The following is a 19,142-nucleotide window of genomic DNA, read 5'->3' on the forward strand; positions in this document are numbered from 1 at the left end:
AGAATCTTCACTGACCCAATGGGTTTGCATATTTAAGTAGAAAAGGAAAACACCATCCTTCCAAATATTCAGAGTTTATTTGGTATAAGTGTTAGAAAAGAAAAGTTGCCTTTTTCAGGTAAAACTCATCAGGAGGTGGTGTTTTGATGTGGGAACAGACAGGGATCTGTGTTAGGCTGGTCTCTTGCTTCAACTCTAGTACTAATTTGACCATAGGCAAATTATTCAGCCTCTCTTTGCCTTAGCTTCCTTATCTGAAAAATAACAATAACAGCAAAATGCCCAACTCATGGGGTTATTGTACTTGGAATATGATAGGCACTCTGTAAAATCTAAAGTTTGTGTGTGTGTGTGTGAGAAATTATTTTTGAGCAAATGACTAATAAATGTTACCCGCTATCATCACTATCTTGGGCCATAGCTTCAGCAAATATCAGTTATGTCAGTAAAAAACAATTATTTCATTTGTTCTTTACTACCTGCTTTGGGAAATTTAGAAGGGTCTACATCCCGATGCTTATTCTTGCTCTAGCAAGAATTTTACAGCATCTGTCATAATTATGGTCTTCAATAAGGACAATCAGTATAGACTGGAGGCCAGGACCAGAATGTAAGTAGATTCACTGTTAAGCCTGCAAGTCTGAACATGGGAACAAGGACAGGGGACAAGACTGAATTTGGGACATCAGCTTCCATGGGAGAAAGAGGTAAAAAGGTTGGGAGGGGAGAGAGAAATATGGAAATACCATTAGACAATTGTTTGTGCTGAATCCAGAATCTATGGGTATCTATGGCTCAAGACGGGTAATCAGTGGGACTTAAATCACCAATACCTAGAAGGTCTTTGTATATACAGTTGGCTTTGAAGATAGTCGTCAGCTGATATTAATGCCTAAGTCATGAGGACACTGGGATTTAGAGGCACGAAATCCAGATTCTGCAGAGAATGAGGTATCAGAAGAAATTTGGTTTGGGGGGAGCTGGCGAAAGGAGAAACTGTAAAGAAACATGGGAACATACGAGGATTATTTCAAGGGAATGAGTTAAGATCACTCCTGGGTATATGGGCCAATTTGAGTCACTTGGTATCAGTGTGTCAGCACCATTCTAGTGGCCCAATTTCACATAATTGCAAGGGAGAAAAGTGCCTGTTGGCCAGTGGGGCCATATGTTTACTGTCTTCTTGGAACTGGAGCTATTCATGGGCTTCCAAGGTGACTCCAAAGGTACAGATACCAGAGCTCTTTGGGTCATCTGGCCAACTGCTCTGGTTGAGTAGGAAGGGTTGGGGGGTATGGTGCTGAGAAGCCCCAAATAGAAGTGGAGACCAGGATCCACACAAATCCTGGTCTAGTCTTGGATTCCATGCACTGAATGGAGACGGGAAAATTTTGAGGAAAGTGCTACAAAGAAGAAGCACCAGGGCCCTGCTTGCCCAGGTGCAAAAGTGGTACTTCACTTAGGTCAGAGTGGAGTCAACAGCACCCATATATTAACTTCCTTACTTAGAGTTACTGTTTGGGTATGGGATTGGTCTAGAGAAGGGATGACCCTAGTTATAGCTGTTAAACACATGTAGCTATGATAACTTAGACCCGTGGTTCTCTATGCTGGCTACACAGTAAAATCAACTGAGAAACTTTAAAATAGAACAACAACAACAACAACACACACACACACACACACACACACACACACACACAAAATGGTGTGCTTGGGCTCTCAGACCAATTAAATCAGAATCTAAGGGGTGATAGACTGATATCATGATTTTTAAAAAGTCTCCCCAGATGGTTCAATGTACAGCTAGAACTGAGAACCACTGCTCTAGATGTTCCTCATCCATTTCTCCGTGATGGCATTCTTTGCTACCACTTGATTCCTGGGAATCCACTTGGTAGTTTCTGAGCACAGATCACTGTGCTCTCCAGCCAAGTCTGGATTATCTACAATTGGGGAAACTTCACCTACTCTTTACTTCTATCAGTCACAGATGTTGTACAGCTTAGCTCACCTCTTCCTAAAACTCTGGCTTCAGTCTGGTGCTCTCTCTGCAGCCTGATGTTTCTGATTTGCATTCACTCTATTGTATACCTTAGTTCAGTCAATATTGAGCTGTAATCCTTAGCATTCTTGGAATCAAACAATGAGTTGTTTGACTTTGAGACCCTTCAATCATACACTTTTGTTAAAAATACTCTGTGAGCTCTTCTTATTTTTTAACCAAAAAGTAAATAAAAAGTAATTGGTTTAGAGATTTTGGAGATGCCTTAGAATATCATAAACCAGAATGAAAACCAATGCTATAAAAAGATCTGTAAGACAGCCTCTTCTCCACTGTCCAGCCCACTGCTCCCTTGTGGTGTATTCAATAAACTTCTATCTCCCTTAAAAAATAAAAATTAAAAAAAAATAATAATATCCTGTCCCTTTAAGATAACAAGGAAACCCCTAACAGAAGACTTACTATCAGCCCTTTCTAAAAGCTTATCTATGCAGTTAGGCAAATGTCCCAAAAATTTGGAGGTATTTTCCTTCCCATGACAAGGAAAGTCTACTATAACAAAAAGCCCTGACTTAATTTCCTTCCTTTCTTTCTTTCTTTCTTTCCTTCTTTCTTTCTTTCTTTCTTTCTGTCTTTCTGTCTTTCTGTCTTTTCTTCTTTCTTTCTCTTTCTCTCTCTCTCTTCCATTCTCTTTCTTTCTTTCTCTTTCTTTCCTCTCCTCTCCTCCTCTCCCCTCCCCTCCCTTCCCCTCCAGTTCCCTTCCCTTCCTTTTTGTTTCTTTGTTTGTTTCTTTCTTCCTGTCATTTAAGTCCTTAGGTGGCTTCAAGGTGCTCCTGCTGAAGGAAAATAGATGGAACAAGCAAGGTACCAGAATACTTTTTAGCCCCACAGCTCTGGTTTTTATTAGGAACAGAAACAAACTGCAGTTGCTACTTAATTAGGAGAAACTACTTTATTGTACAAAATCCTTCCTCAGCAAAGTATCCATCTACCAGTTTTCTAAGTTCTCTCGTAAAGATGCTAGCCTGGGAAGCCAAAAGCATTTATGTGTGGCCTTCCTGTGATATTTTAAAAGTCACCCAGAAAAGCTGACAACATCTTAATACTAATTTTTACGTATGAAATACATTTATATCCTTTATGTCCTTAAAATCTGACACCAACCTGGTGAGGGGCAAGTCCTGTGTGTCTAGTCCCATTTCCTTTTTTCTGTTTTACAACTGAAGGACTAAGATTCAGATGGCTTATGTGGCCCTGTGGAAAACACACAGTGAGTTATATATATATGATTTATTATATATAAGGAATTGGCTCATGTGGTTATGGAGGCTGAGAAGTCCAAAGATTGGCCAACAAGCTGAAGACCCAAGAGAACGGATGGTACCATTCCAGTCAGAATCCCAAGGCCTGAGAACCAAGAGGCTAATGGTACAAGTTTCCTCCCATGCCTGAGCCCACAGTCAGTAGACGATCAACTTCCCAAACTGAAGACAGTCAGGAAGAGAATAAATTCTCCCTTACTCCATCTTCTGTTCTGTTCAGGCCTTCAATAGACTGGATGAGACCCACCCACACTGGGGAGGGCAAGTTGCGTTACTCATGCTACCAATTCAAATATTCATTCAGAAACACCCTCCAAACCGTCCTCCCATATAACATTTAACCAAATATCTGGGCAGCCCATGGCCCTGTCAAGTTGACACAGTCAATTAACCTTCACAAGTATCCACTTAATTGTGTGTACCTTTCAGCCTAGACATTCCTGGAATTGCCCCCTTCTTGTGTCACTGCCTAGAGGTCAGAAACTCAACTTGTCCTTTTGGATCCCACATGAACTGGCTGCGGTGGACAAGTCATTTCACCTCTATGATCTTCACATTTCTCAACTGTAAAATTACAGGGGTCAGATTGAATTTGTAGGACACTTATGGCTTGAAGGCAGTGTTTCTGTGACTCTATAGCTGAATTCTAAGACTTTAAAACCAGTTTGACTTCTGTTTCATTCAAAGCTGTGTTCTAGGGTCCAACAAAAGTATGAATGTTACAGGTACTTACTCATCAAGTAAAATCAACATGAAGGTGATAATGCTGTATCTGTAAACCAAAATATGAGAGTCTATTACGTGGTTAGCTTTATACTGAGTACCATGGAAGATAAAATTTGTTGCACCAAGGAACTTACCATCTGTTGGTGAAAGGTTAGCACCCAAGATATCCTGATGTGACTTAGGGGTGCCTGGGTGGCTCAGTCAGTTAAGCCTCTTACTCTTGATTTCAGCTTAGGTCATGATCTCAGGGTCTTAAGATGGAGCCCTGTATTGGGCTCTGCGCTGATAACCCAGATAATCTCCGCTTGGGATTCTCTCTCTCCCTCTCTGCCTGCCCCTTCCCCTCTTCTCTCTCCTCTCTCAAAATAAATAAATAAACATGACAAAATATTAAAGAAAAAAAAAAAAAAGAAATCCTGATGTGACTTAGAGTGAACTAATAACTACAGGAACAATTACCAAAGACAGTGGGAAGCCAGTGAGTCAGGCTTTCCCTAAAGAAGGAATTAGGGCTTGGGCTGGGTTTAAAAAACAAAATAAACAAACAAAAAATGGGAACAATTTGGATAAACAGAGGCGAATGAAGAGAACTTTTCAGGCCAGGGAAAACCCAGGCAAGCATAGGAAGGATCATTTGCATGACAGTGAATGGACCAGGAAGATATATTTAGATAGCAAACTGCCAACAGAAAAAGGCAACATGAAAATTGCATGTAAGGCAGGTATCATCTGACACCAACGGGAGGATGGATTGAAGGGTTCTCAAAAACCAGCTACCTTTTACTGAGTGCCTACTACATGCCAGCCTCTGTGATAGAATTTTATATATGTTATCTGGAATGGTTGCAACAGTCTACAAAGTAGGCTTTCTTATCTCTCATTTTACAGATAAGGAAATTCAAGGTCAAAGAGGTCAAGAAACAGTCCAATCCAGTTGATAGGAGGCTCAGTAAAAGTGCCAACCCAGTTTGGGCTGATTCCTTAATAACCCCTTATTCCACATCTCACACTGCCCCTCACCAAACCAGAAGCTGTTATCGGCTTCAACAAATCGACCAAAATTTGACTAGTTGGTGGATTTTGCCATTGTGGTCACTAGTTATGGAACAACTGATTACCGAGCCTGGCGGTGATCTGGTTTAGTTGCTATGAATGTTTAACTCAGTCAGCCACTTGGTGGTCGGCCCTGAGGATAGATTGTGATCCAGTGTGTGACAAACAATGTGACAGAGGGCAGAGAAGGCACTCAGACTGATAAGTGCCCTCCTATTGACTCCCAGAGGCAAACTGCAGAGGCAGGCCCTGCAAAGAGCTGCTGTAACCATAAACCAGAGACTCGCTCTTTATCTGTGCCTAATGTGGAAACATCGTTAGTCACACGCCAGTCATTTCAGTAACACCTGCATGCTCCTGGGCTCCTGGCCTTTGAACACACATTAAAAACCAAATCTGAATCCAGACATTGAAGCTATTTACATGAAATACTCTGCAATCATACAGAAGATCAGAGGGAGAGCCCTAAGTAAAAGTTATGGTTTATGGATCCCCGCGTGTCTTTTGTTAGTTTCCTGAAGAAATCAGAAGAAAGATGGTAGTATGTTTGATGGGGGAGGCAGGATCTTAGTTCTGTACAAAAATACCTATTAAATTATATCATAAAGACAAATCTTTGTATCAATCTTAGTTCCAAAAAACCTGTCTTTTCTTTTTTTAGAAATAGAGATTCTGTACCCTGTGTCCTACATGATTGATGCAGCTCAACCCAGACATAAACAGTCTGATTACATCACTGCCGCACATCCAGCTAGCTTCTCTACTGAGACCAAAGTGTTAATTGCAGTTGCGAATTAATCATTATTCTAACTAAGCCAGAGTCTTATTTTCCTCTCGAAGCTTGTCATCATTAAGCTTGCTTGAATTGGTTAATGCACCATCGATGCAAATTATCATTCCACAATACTGAACATGCACAATTCTTTTATTCACTGTATCACGTGGAATTTTATAGGTGGAAAAGTCATAATTAACCACATATTCTAAAATTCTGCTTCCGCTCCTTTGTTACATGTTACATCTTCCTGAGTTTGGGATTTTTACCGGGATCTCCTTTTCTTCCACACTGAAATCTAAAATGAAAGCCATGATGGTTTTGGTCTTTTCAGAAAGTGACCTATTTCAGAAAAGAATATCAATAAATACTTTGTTTGAGTGCTTTTCAAATGTAAGATCTCTCTTCTGCTTTTATGTACATTAACAAAGTTTTTATAACATTCTCATCATGATAAAAATAATTTAACAAAACTGGTCATTAGTCCATCAAGATGAGCAAGTATAATATCCCTATTTTCTAGAAGTTTCCATAGCTGGAAATAAAGGTTTTTAATGAAAGTGTCTCACCAAGAATAGCTAGAGGAGAGTTGATCCCTTATTTTGGGAACCAGTGAGACACGGTAGGGGTCTAACCAGGAGAAGGTCTAGCATAGATTTTGTGTAGAATCCCTCACTGGGGTGGATCAGACACTGGACTGACCTGGTCACACCTACTGACAGTAGAGGTCCTAACTGGCAAGCTTGGATGTTCTGTGGGTTCTAGTCTGGACTAGGGCTTGGAAAGGTGAGAACCAAGGTACATATATGGGAAGCAGTTTGATGCTTAGCAGGTGTCCACTTTTTCAAAGAGGTAAAATCCAAAAAGAGTCAGAAATCCAGGCATGAGTCAGCAACTAGCTGATTTACCAATGAGCCACCAACTTGGGATTCAAGGAACAGACCTTATCCTTGGGAAGAGCTGTCTCAAAGCTGGGCTCCAGGACTGGGAGGGGATGGAGTACTGGAAGAGTATTCTAGAACCTCTGCCTGGTACACTTGGAGAACTCTCTACCCATTATCGTACTCGTCCCCACTGTGAATACTAGTTTAATGTCTTCCCCATAAGCTCCATGAGGGGAGAGACTCAGCCTGTATTGTTCACCCCAGTATCCAGTGCTTGTCTTGTGCTGGTCACCACCTCAGGCTAGGTTATCATCAGTTCTAACCCAGATCACGGCAGTAGCCTCCACACTAGTCTCTGCACTTCTACTCTTTCATTGTCCAATATAATCTTCACACAGCACCCAGTGGGTTTTTCAAAATGCAGATCCGATTTTGCTGTCAGCCTGCTCATAACCCTTCAGTGATTCCCCATTGCCCTCAGGATAGAGGCCAAATCCCAAGCATGGTCTCCAAGCCAAGCCAGCTGCCCTGGCTTCTTTCAGTTCTTCATGTCACACTCTTTGCCACCTCCTCCCCAAGTGCCCTTTCATCTAGTTAATTCCTTCTCATCTTTCATCTCTCTGTCTAACCATCATTTCCTTGGGAAATCCTTCCTTGAAGCCCGGGTTGCCCTGGTATTCACTCCAATAGCCCTTCTCTTTCACAGCACTTCCCCGGGCTTGTTACTCATTCACCTGTATCACCTTTTAATTCATGTCTGTTCCTTCAATTTGACTTGTAAATTGCACGAGTGCAGGGAATGTACCCTTTCACTCAGTCCAGGACACAATAGGAACCCTAAGTATATGTTGCATTAGCTCATGAATACTTTAGGTACTAAGTTCAGTAATGAGAACTGGAGCCAGGAGAGGACTGAGGAGTGGAGGGCCCTGGGGAAGATGGAATTAGAGCAGCTTCACACAAAGCCACCGAGAGGTGATCTAGATGGGCGTAAGCACCTCCTGGCTCAGCTCGAGGAGCCTCATTTAACTCTCCCAGCAATGCGGAACTTAGGTACTGATGAATAAATTATACCTTCCCAAGATCACATAGTTGATCTAGGGGAGACCCAGGACTCCAACCAGCTCTAAGTTCAGGTGTCCCCTTTCACACCAAAGAGCTACTTTTCTCTTATGTAAGAACAATCAGGCCGCAGATAAATAATTACTAAGTCTGCCTGGGACTTCTATCTTGCTTCTGCCTGGCTCATTCTCAGTAACAGCAGCATCTGCGTTACTCATTTATTCCTCAGCCGCGTCCAGCTTGGGGCCGGATGATGATGGATATTACCTAGAGGTTTGTGAACATCTGCATCCCAGGCTTTGCTGGTAGTGATTGTCTTCTGCTGATTCCTGTGGGCTCTGTCATGGCAGGAATGCTGATGGAACTACTCAGGAAGCCAGATGGGAGCTTGGTCATACGGCAAGGACGCCGGAGCCAGACAAAGTGGCAGAGCAGACAACAAGCAGGGTGGAATATGGATGCTCCTGTCTCGGGAAAGGATTGGCTAGCAGCAAAGAAGTAGGCTCAGAGAGAAATGTCAGAGGCAGTCTCTGCAGCGGAGGGTCAAGTGACATCCTGCACGCTGGGTAGAACACGACATCAGTCACGTTCCCACACAGGCTGGGGACTCCAGGAGAAGAAAGACACACTCTATCTTGTCACTTGCTTCAGTATGAAAGCTTTTTGTGAGCGGAAATCTATGGTATTAAGGGGAACACTTTCCCGCCTGTGTGGACTGTATACCACTAAAGATATGTTAAGGATTGGAAACATATTGCCTACCCACTCCTTGTACAGTTGTGTTCCTATTGATTAAAGGGCTTGCCGTCGGTATCCTTTGTAGTTTGCTTCATTGATTCACAACCTTGATTTCAAACCACTTTGTAAAAATAGAATTCACACTCACTAAGAAAATCTTTCTTTTTGGAAACAATTTTTCTCCAGCCTGTTGGAAATTGTAAAATCCTGTTTCTGCTTCAATTCCACTGCACTGAAAATGCAGTTTACATGATGAAGTTCTCAGAATATGACACCTCTTACTATCCTTTCAAAATTTACCTAGAATTCTCATTTCTAGCCATTTACACAAAAGTGGGTTTCTATACTTTGGTCCCTTTTCAAACAATTGTAAAAGCTTTATTTCAAATGTCTTTGCTAATTTCTTCTTTTATTTACAAGGTTTTATCCCAAATGACCCCACTCAAACAGATGTCTTAAACAAAAAGGTAAATGGCTATAGGAAGATAAGGACAAACTGTCCCTTAACTTACAGACTGTGGGATGTTCTTCATGTGTCCTTGGCAATCTCTAGCGAGTTCTGTTTTTATATCTAGGTAGGCAATACCTGCAGTCATGCGTGAATGTGTTTAGAATCAACCTTTGGAAAGTTAAACCTCTGACTATTTTAAATAATAAATCAATCATGTGTCTGAATCATTTTAGAAATGAGGGTTACTCTGGAAAGCAGTGTGGAGGTTCCTCAGAAAATTAAAAATAGACCTACCCTATGACCCAGCAATAGCACTGCTAGGAATTTATCCAAGGGACACAGGAGTACTGATGCATAGGGGCACTTGTACCCCAATGTTCATAGCAGCACTCTCAACAATAGCCAAATTATGGAAAGAGCCTAAATGTCCATCAACTGATGAATGGATAAAGAAATTGTGGTTTATATACACAATGGAATACTACGTGGCAATGAGAAAAAATGAAATATGGCCTTTTGTAGCAACGTGGATGGAACTGGAGAGTGTGACGCTAAGTGAAATAAGCCATACAGAGAAAGACAGATACCATATGGTTTCACTCTTATGTGGATCCTGAGAAACTTAACAGGAACCCATGGGGGAGGGGGAGGAAAAAAGAAAAAAAAAAAAAAGAGGTTAGAGTGGGAGAGAGCCAAAGCATAAGAGACTGTTGAGAACTGAGAACAAACTAAGGGTTGATGGGGGGTGGGAGGGAGGAGAGGGTGGGTGATGGGTATTGAGGAGGGCACCTTTTGGGATGAGCACTGGGTGTTGTATGGAAACCAATTTGACAATAAATTTCATATATTAAAAAAAATAAATAAAATAAAATAAATAAATAAAAAATAAAAAAAATAAAAAAAAAAGAAATGAGAAATGAGGGTTACCTAATACACTTGCTTTTCCATACAACATTTTTGGAAGCTATTATAGACTTAAGATATTCTTTAAATAAGGCATTATATTTATTATTCATCTCAAGCCCTCTTTCCCCTTAGTTGTGCACATTCTTGAAACAGGGAATGTACGAACACAGTATCGGTTCACCGATTTGGGGGTTTTATTCATGAAACGAAAGGTTATATTTTCTCACAATCATCTAATTTTTTTGATCTGACAGTTAAGTGTCATAGAATCTCGGGGTTCACAAGGTCCTTCTGGAATTTGTCTGGACGGCATAGGTGCCCTTAACTCTCAGGAAATTGGATTTGGGCATCATAAAAGGCTCTCAGCCCTGGGGATGGGGGCTCTTCATGTATTCCTCTGAACTTGCTTCCTGTGTCTGTCTTGCAAACCCCAGACTTCTCTTGTTCTCATTCTTGTCTCTAGAATTTGAATCTTTAGGTCCTTCTTGGCTTCCTAGCAGGCCTCTCGTGAACGTGTATTCCATTCATCTTTGCTTTAGCCAGCTTGAGCCTAATGCCAGACTGTGGCTCCCTTTGGTTCCATTTCTCCCTTCAGGCCAGTCTGACCCACCTTGGGAGAGAAGAGTCAAAATTTATTTTTCAGTGTGAAACATACCCATCATCTGATCTGTAAATGTTTTGATACTGTTTTATTCATTCAACAGATATTTATAGAGCAACTTCACTCTGCCGGGCTAGTGCTGGAAGCTTGGTAAAGTACATAAAACTATCAGGTCCCTGTCATCACCCCAGTCACTGACTAGTGGGGGAAATGGACATTAATGGAAAAGCCACACAAATACGTACGTAAATAATTACAGACTGATAGAACGAATGGTATAGGATGCATTCAAACTGTGTCAGGGTGACTTGATCTATAAAGGAAGGGGGAGGAGGAAAGAGAATGGAATGATTTTTTTAGACACAGTTCTGTTATGCAGCTTAATCCAGCTGCTTTCATTCCTGGATGCATGTAGAATCTCCGCTTTAAGAAACACCTAACCTTAGGCTTCACCCCTCAGAGATTCTTTCTTTTGTTTTGTTTTTTAAGTTTTATTTAAGTAATCTCTACACCCCTCATGGGTCTCAAGCTCATGACCCTGAGCTCCAGAGTTGCACATTCCTCTGACTGAACCAGCCAGGTGCTCCTTACCCCCAGATCCTGATATAATTGGCCTGGGCATCGATACTTCCTGCAAAGCTTTCTAGGCGATTCTAAAATGCATTAGGGTTAAGAGCTTACTCTTATGTGGATGGTTTAAATATCCTACCTACACTTTTTCTCTGATGTTCAAATGCAAATTGTCTACATTAAAATAGACCTGAGTAAAAGTTTCAAATAAAGTTGGAAACAATATTTGTCATCCCTTACTCATTTGGAGTTTGCCAGTGAATACCTTGCAAGATATGCTTTTGTTATCCTTAAACTGTTTTTTCTCTTGAAAGCAACACGAGCATATTACTAAACATTTGAGGAAGAAGGAAGAAGAGAAGAAAAAGGGAGACACACTCATAAACTCACTATTCTACTGCAAGCACTGTGAGAATTGTGGTGTATTTTCTTCTCCCCCCCCATATTATCTGTACAGACAATGAATTAAATGATGGCTTAAAACCTGCAAATAGTTTCAGTATAAATTATATTTTATATAATACATATAACATAAATTATGTTTTCTGGACAGAAAAATTACCGAATCCTGTGACTCCCTCCTGTAGCCAGTTCAACATAGATTCCTATCCTCACCTCTTGGTCCAGCATTGCTCCTTGACTTGAAGGAATAAGACTTGGCTTGGCCAAAGTCACAGTGACCTCCTAACTGCCAAGCCCATTGGGCTCATCTCCAGCCCTATTTAACTGCTCTCTGCAGCATTTGGCACAGTAGAACCCTCTTCCCTACTTGAAGCCCCCATCCCTTGACTTGCATAACACCATCTGCCCCACCATTTTTCTCCCTGTTCCCTTCACTGGTCTTCTTTCTGGTCCCAGATGCTGGGGTTCCCCAGGGTTCCATCTCTGCCCCCTTCTTTTCTCACTCTGTCCCTCCTGGGATTTCATCCAAGCCCAAAGCCTCAGTTTACTATTTATGTGCTGATAACTCCCTGGAGGAGGCCTGATATACTGAAACTTCCAATAGGCCAAATGTATGGCAAGAAATAAAATGCAGAAGTCTGTTGCTAAGGTGCAGCAAGAAATTCCTTATATGGAGACAAGCTGGACATTTGAAACTGGGAGAAGCAATCAGATTCTGGAGATATTTTGAAAGTATATGCAATAGAATTTCCTGGTGGATTAGATACGGGATATGAAAGCAAGGAGAGTCAAAGATGACTACAAGCTTTGGGGCTTCAGTGACTGGAGTCATGGAATTGCCATCATTTGAGATGTGGAGGGCTAGGGATGGAGTGAGCCTGGTGTTGGAGACGGAGTGGAGTGGGAGAGCAGAACAAGACATCTAGTAGACATACAGTTAGGGGAGGAGAAGGCGGATGGGTGTACAAGTCCAGAGACGAGGGCCGAGGCCTGGCTGGAGTATACAGGTGGGAGTCGTAGGGCAAACAAGGCTGTAAGATCAGATGAGACAACCAAGGGAGAGAGAAGAGACAGATGGAGGCATAGGGCACTGTACCAGTCACATGCTGAGAAGAAAAGATGGGGCCAGGAGGTCCCCAAGGACTACCCCAAGCCCTGCCTAAAATAGGACAAAAGACAGCACACTGAGCCCCACGATTCTGCTTCTCCTGACCTACAGACTCCTCACCCCTAGGGACTCTTGGGACCAGACATTGGCCTAGGGGGCCATTTCCACTTTACATGTCTGTGTAACCTCAGTGGGTGTATATTCTTTACAGGGTTGGAATAAAGTAGAATAAAACATAGCCTTTGCAGAGCCCCCAGTCATTATTCTCACAAAATCTGGAAACTGGACTGGCTTCTGTGGCCTACCCAGCTCACTCTCAGTCTACAGTACCAGTCCAAGCCTCTCATCTGACCACTGCCTACTGACCATATTCATCCAGCGGGCCACGTGCCCCAAATGATGAAAGATCTTCATCTTCCTGCAAAAGCCTCTTCCCAGGTCAGGTGCCTTAACTCGATGGTTGGAGTGCCAAGCCACTCTTCTACCCACTCACTCATGTCAGAAATTTAAGAGTCAACCTTACTGTTTTCTTCTCTCCATACGTGTATCCACTCACAGATGATTCCATCTCGCAAGTACCTTTCACATCTGCGCTCCTCTCCTCTAATGCCCACTGTCTTGGCTTGATCTAGGCTTCCAGGATCTGTTAAGGCTTAGGGTTATGGCTTAAGTGTGGAGCTGGTAGCTCTCTTTGATTTGAAAAATACAGATAAGGGGCACCTGGGTGGCTCAGTCTGTTAAGTGTCTGACTTGATTTCGGCTCAGGGTCGTGGGATTGACACCTGTGTCGGGCTCTGCACTGAGCTTAAGATTGCTTATGATTCTCTCAAGGGCACCTGGGTGGCTCAGTCGGTTGAACATCTGACTTCAGCTCAGGTCATGATCTCGCGGCTCATGAGTTTGAGCCCCAAGTAAGGCTCTGTGCTTACAGCTCAGCCTGGAGCCTGCTTCAGACTCTATGTCTCCCTCTCTGCTCCTCCCTGGCTTGTATTCTGTCTCCCTCTTGAAAATAAATGAGACATTTAAAAAAATCTTAAAAATACTTACCTGGCAGGGAAGGTACCATGATCACAAAGGTGGTTTCCCAGGGCAAGGCTTATCCTTTGCACTCCAGATGTGGTGACCCCTGCAATTTCCCCAAATGTGGGAAACTCGACAGCATAATTTGTGATAGTGAGGGAAAAAAATTAAAAAAGATTCTCTCTCTCTCTCTCTCTCTCTGCTCCCCTTCCCCACTTGCATTCTCTCTTTCTCTATCTCTCAGAAATAAATCAATAAATCAATCAATCAATAAATAAATAAACATTAAAAAATACAGATAAAACCAGAAAATGAAATAACCTCAGGCCATTATTAAGGAAATTAACTTGGTTATAAAGATTACAATTATGTTTCTGAAAATGGACAAGGTTATTTTAAAAAGTTGCCATTTATTTTTATTACCTGACCTACTACAGATTTATTATTTTTTTTAATGATAATTATCTCACTTTTCCCAAATAATCAAGAAATTGAACAGTTTTTTTGTTGGCTCATTTTCCTTTTAATAACTGGAAACTTACTATCCACAACTTAAACTATATCAATCATATAGTCTCCAACAACTTTTTTCTTTGAGTTTCCCAAAGGACTGGAGACCAAGGAGGCAAGTTCAGTTATCTTACACTGGAACACAATAAACTGAAAGGTAGAGGTCTATCATGGGGCAGGGTGGTGCATGATGGGGGCCAGCAAAGTAAAGATAGTGTTCTCACAACATGCAAAGCTAGTACCGGTATTTAAACAGCATTAGATGGATTGAAAAGCTCTCCTAAATATCTCTTTTCTATATTTTCTCATATTTCTAAATATAAATTATCATTAGCAAGTAATTATGGTGGATAATAATACTGTCACTTAATTTCCTGCCAGCTAAGGCCTGGCAGAGTTGAAGCAGGCTGAACTCAAGAGTGTGCAATTTTAGAACTGAACAATTAAACTCAGAGAAGATGGGAGTAGAGGGTTACCGTGGCAACCTGATCCCACAACCCTGTGTGTGGCCATATTGTTCCAGTGTCTGAGTCACAGAGGCTGGTTATTATGATTTATAATACGGGCAGTGTTTGGGTACAGATAGAGAGTTTCCCTTGTAGCAAGTTTAGAAAGGACAGGTACTTTGGAATCTGCAGAAGAGGATTATATGATTTTCAGCCAAGTGACACCGAATTAATGAAAATAATTAGTCGTTGTTAATGACAGTGTGTAATTTTAATCTATTCCATAAAAATAATGGAATTATTGGCTTTGTAAAAAGAATTGCTTTGAAATTCAATAATTAAGTATAATTGTATAACTAGTATGACTAATTCATTCAATAATACTGATTAAATCCTAGCATTTGCTAACTCTGCTGTAGGGGCTGGGATTCGGTGAACAAAACGGGGGTGGTAAATAATACACAGTAAATAGTTTATGGTATCAATGTGTTAGAATGTGGTAAGGAGTATGAGGACAAAATAAAGCAAGGCAGGGTGATTGGGAATGCTAGGGAGAGTAGGGATACAGTAGATAGTTTTCAACTTTTTTTTTTTTTTTTTTTTTTTTTGGGACAGAGAGAGACAGAGCATGAACAGGCGAGGGGCAGAGAGAGAGGGAGACACAGAATCGGAAACAGGCTCCAGGCTCTGAGCCATCAGCCCAGAGCCCGATGCGGGGCTCGAACTCACGGACCGCGAGATCGTGACCTGGCTGAAGTCGGACGCTTAACCGACTGCGCCACCCAGGCGCCCCTACAGTAGATAGTTTTAAATTGGGTTCTCAAGAAGGCCTCATGGAGAAGATGCCATTTGAAGAGACTAGAAAAGGTTGGGGTGGAGGGGAGCCATGCAGACATGTGGGGAAGCACATTCCAGGCAGAGCGAATACCAGGGCAAAGGCTCTGAGGTAGAGGCATGCTTGCTATGCTCAAGGAGCAGTAAAACAAAACAAAACAAAAATACTGGAATAGAGTGAGTGAGAGGGAGGATAGTAAAAAGTGAGATCAGTAACAACTGGGCAAGATCCTATAGGGCTTGGCAGGTCACTGTAAGTGTTTCGGCCTTTGTTCAGAAAGAAATAGGCAGCCACTAAAAGATTTTGAGCAGAGGAGTAACATGACCAGTTAGGAGCCAATAACAACTAAGGGGGGTGGAGAATTATGGTGACCAGGGAGTGAGGAATGAAACTGGGGAGAAGCAATCAGATTTTGGAGACAATTTGAAAGTATATGCAATAGAATTTCCTGGTGGATCAGATATGGGATATGAAAGAAAGGAGAGTCAAAGATGACTACAAGCTTTGGGGCTTCAGTGCCTGGAGTCATGGAATTGCCATCATTTGAGATGTGGAGGGCTAGGGATGGAGTGAGCCTGGTGTTGGAGACGGAGTGGAGTGGGGGAGCAGAACAAGACATCTAGTAGACATACAGGTAGGGAAGGAGAAGGCAGATGGGTGTACAAGTCCAGAGACGAGGGCCGAGGCCTGGCTGGAGTATACAGGTGGGAGTCGTAGGGCAAACAAGGCCGTAAGATCAGATGAGACAACCAAGGGAGAGAGAAGAGACAGATGGAGGCATAGGGCACCATACCAATCACATGCTGAGAAGAAAAGATGGGGCCAGCAAAAGACTAGGGAGGAGCCAGAGAGATAAAAGCAAGAGAGTTCAGAGGCCCAGAAACCAAATGAGGAAAATATTTCCAGGAAGAGGTCATTGGTGCCCTTCACTCATCACAGTGATGGAAGTGAAGCCTGATTGGGGTGGTATGAGAGAATAGCAGTCAAGGAATTAGGGACAACCTGTTGACAGCTCTTTGGAGGAGTGTTGTTTTGCGATGTGAGCTAGAGGGAAAGTGGGGTCATGAGAAGTTTTTTTTTTTTTCCAATTTTTTTTTACTTTTAAATTTTCGATAGGAGATTTAAGATGGATAAAAACATAGCATGTTTTGGGGCACCTGGGTGGCTCAGTCGGTTGAACATGGGACTTCGGCTGAGGTCATGATCTCACGGTTTGTGAGTTCAAGCCCCGAGTCAGGCTCTGTGCTGACAGCTCAGAGCCTGGAGCCTGCTTCGGATTCTGTCTCATTTTCTCTCTGCCTCTCCCCTGCTCACACTCACACTCTGTCTCTCTCTCTCTGTCTCTCCAAAAAAAAAAAAAAAAAAAAATTAAAAAAAAGCATAGCATGCTTTTCTACTATGTGTATGTAAAATTACTGTTTCATATTCCTGATTATTTTATATTGAAATTTATCTTCCAGACACTATAGACCCTTTCCCTAGGACCTCCAATTAGTTAAGCCTTTGTCCTTCACTTGGGATATGGACACTTTCCTGAATACATTAGTGTTTTATTCAGCCTGGATAACATGGTCAGGGGTGCCTGGGTAGCTCAGTTGGTTGAGCATCCAACTGTGGCTCAAGTCATGATCTCGCTGTCTGTGGGTTCGAGCCCTGGGTTGGGCTCTGTGCTGACAGCTCAGAGACTGGAACCTGCTTTGGATTCTGTGTCTCCCTCTCTCTCTCTCTCTCTCTCTCTGTCTCTCTCTCTTTCTCTGCATCCCTGCTCACACGGTCTCTCTCTCAAAAATAAATAAACATTAAAAAATTATTTTAAACATGGTCAGTTTTTTTTTTTTTACATTTATTTTTGAGAGACAGAGAGACAGAGCGTGAGCAGGGGAGGGACAGAAAGAGAAGGAAACATAGAATTCAAAGCAGGCTCCAGGCTCTGAGCTGTCAGCACAGAGCCTGACGCGGGGCTTGAACTGACAGAACCATGAGATCATGACGTTTAACCGAGTGAGCCACCCAGGCACCTCTTGTGGTCAGTTTTTCAATGTGGAATTTCTCTGAACATGGAGTAGGAATGCCCCCAGCCTTTCTGATATGCCCAATGAGTCCCTCCAACACAAGTCCATCCGTAATATTCTTAGTCTCTGTTCCTAGTCTCCAGTCCCACAATGATGCTGAAGGAAGACACAAAAATGCAGGTATGATCTGCCACTCACACGTCACATCCAGCCCAGCCAGACCCTTGGCACTGTTCCCCATTTCCCGTATCTCTTGTTAGTTACCTATTGAATTGATCCTAGGGACCGTTTTAGTGTAGGCCAAGTGGGGCCATTTGCAGGACGTGTGCTGCCTGGAAGCTCTACGCTCCTGGCCAAAGGAGAGGGTGGTTGTGAAATCCTGCGTCATCCTGTAGCCCAGCGCAGAGGCAGTGCTCCAAGGCAAGCAAGAGAGGGGTGTGTCTTTTACACAATAGCGGCAGCAGCTGGCATTCGCAGGAAGGCACGGAGAAGCGATGCAAATCTCTCAAAAAATCTGTTCAGTCTGACGATGCTCTTGGAGGGTGAGCTCTGAGAAATAACAGGCAGAAACTGAGAATCCTATTCTGTGTGCACAAACCCCTGCAGCTGGATTTGGCCATTCAGAAGCTGACAGGGAGAGAGTGAGGCTGGGGGAGGGGGGTGTGGGCGGGTAGACGTGTTCATCCTGGGTATTGAGAGAAAAGGAGCCACACTGCATTGGGACTGAGAAGTTTTCTTTGCTGCCCAGGGACCTCTGGAGCATGATTTGAGTTAATCATGCTCCTTGGCTTGCTTGAGATCTTCCTCCCCAGCCCTACCTAACCATCCCAGCAGTGCCTTCCTGAGTGGGTCTACTTACAGTTCTGACGACACACACACATGCACACACACACACACACACACACACACACACACACAGTTTAAAGTTAGCTCATAGTCATAAAACTATAACAGCATATAGCGCTTATTCCATTTTGTGCGTTCGGTTGTTAATCCGTTTGCTATTTTCAAAAAGTTGTGAGTTAAAGAATCCTACTCAGGTATAGTTAAAGGCAGATGGAAACTGGGTGGCACCAGGGCACCTGGGTGGTTCAGTCGGTTAAGTGTCTGACTTTGGCTCAGGTCATGATATCACAGGTCGTGAGTTAGAGCCCTGCATTGGGCTCTGTCTGTGCTCACGGCTCAGAGCCTGGAGCCTGCTTTGAGTTCTGTGTCTCCTTCTCTCTCTGCCCCTCCCCCCCTCTCAAAAATAAACAAACATTAAAAAAATAAAAATTAAATTAAAAAAAGAAACTGGGTGGCACCAACTAAGAACTGTAGGCAAGATTTTGGTGCCCGGGGTGAGCATTTACTCTCTCATTCAGTAAATATTTACTGAAAAGTCCACTACGTGTTAGTACCATTTTTATTTTACTACGTTTATTTACTACATTTATCAAGTATTCACCTGGTGTGCTTTTCTGATGAAAAATCAACTCTCCACCTCCAACTGGGTGTCCTAAGATTCGATTCAATTCTGACACTAACTACTCAGAGTTAGAGCAGACTGCCCAGGTTCGGGACTCAGTTCCACAAGATTGTCCCCACTTCAGACACCAGTTGTAGATTGAGGGCCACCAGTACATCTGACCAACTGGCTATAAATCAGAGGTTCTCATGATCCCTTCCCCATGTTCCATAATTTGCTAGAATGGCCGCAGAACCCAGGAACACACT

At 42.6% G+C, this 19,142-nt stretch overlaps 1 non-coding gene across 1 annotated transcript; it reads left to right on the plus strand.

Annotated features, from left to right (window-relative positions):
• The first annotated feature begins 13,642 nt into the window (after positions 1-13,642).
• On the plus strand, positions 13,643-13,812 carry LOC112863973 (U1 spliceosomal RNA). The gene has a single exon (XR_003223919.1). It is a non-coding gene; the product is annotated as a U1 spliceosomal RNA (small nuclear RNA).
• Positions 13,813-19,142: the final 5,330 nt, after the last annotated feature.

This window comes from Puma concolor, chromosome B4, assembly GCF_028749965.1.
Source record: "Puma concolor isolate L17-30 chromosome B4, mPumCon1.1.hap2, whole genome shotgun sequence".
NCBI lineage: Eukaryota > Metazoa > Chordata > Mammalia > Carnivora > Felidae > Puma > Puma concolor.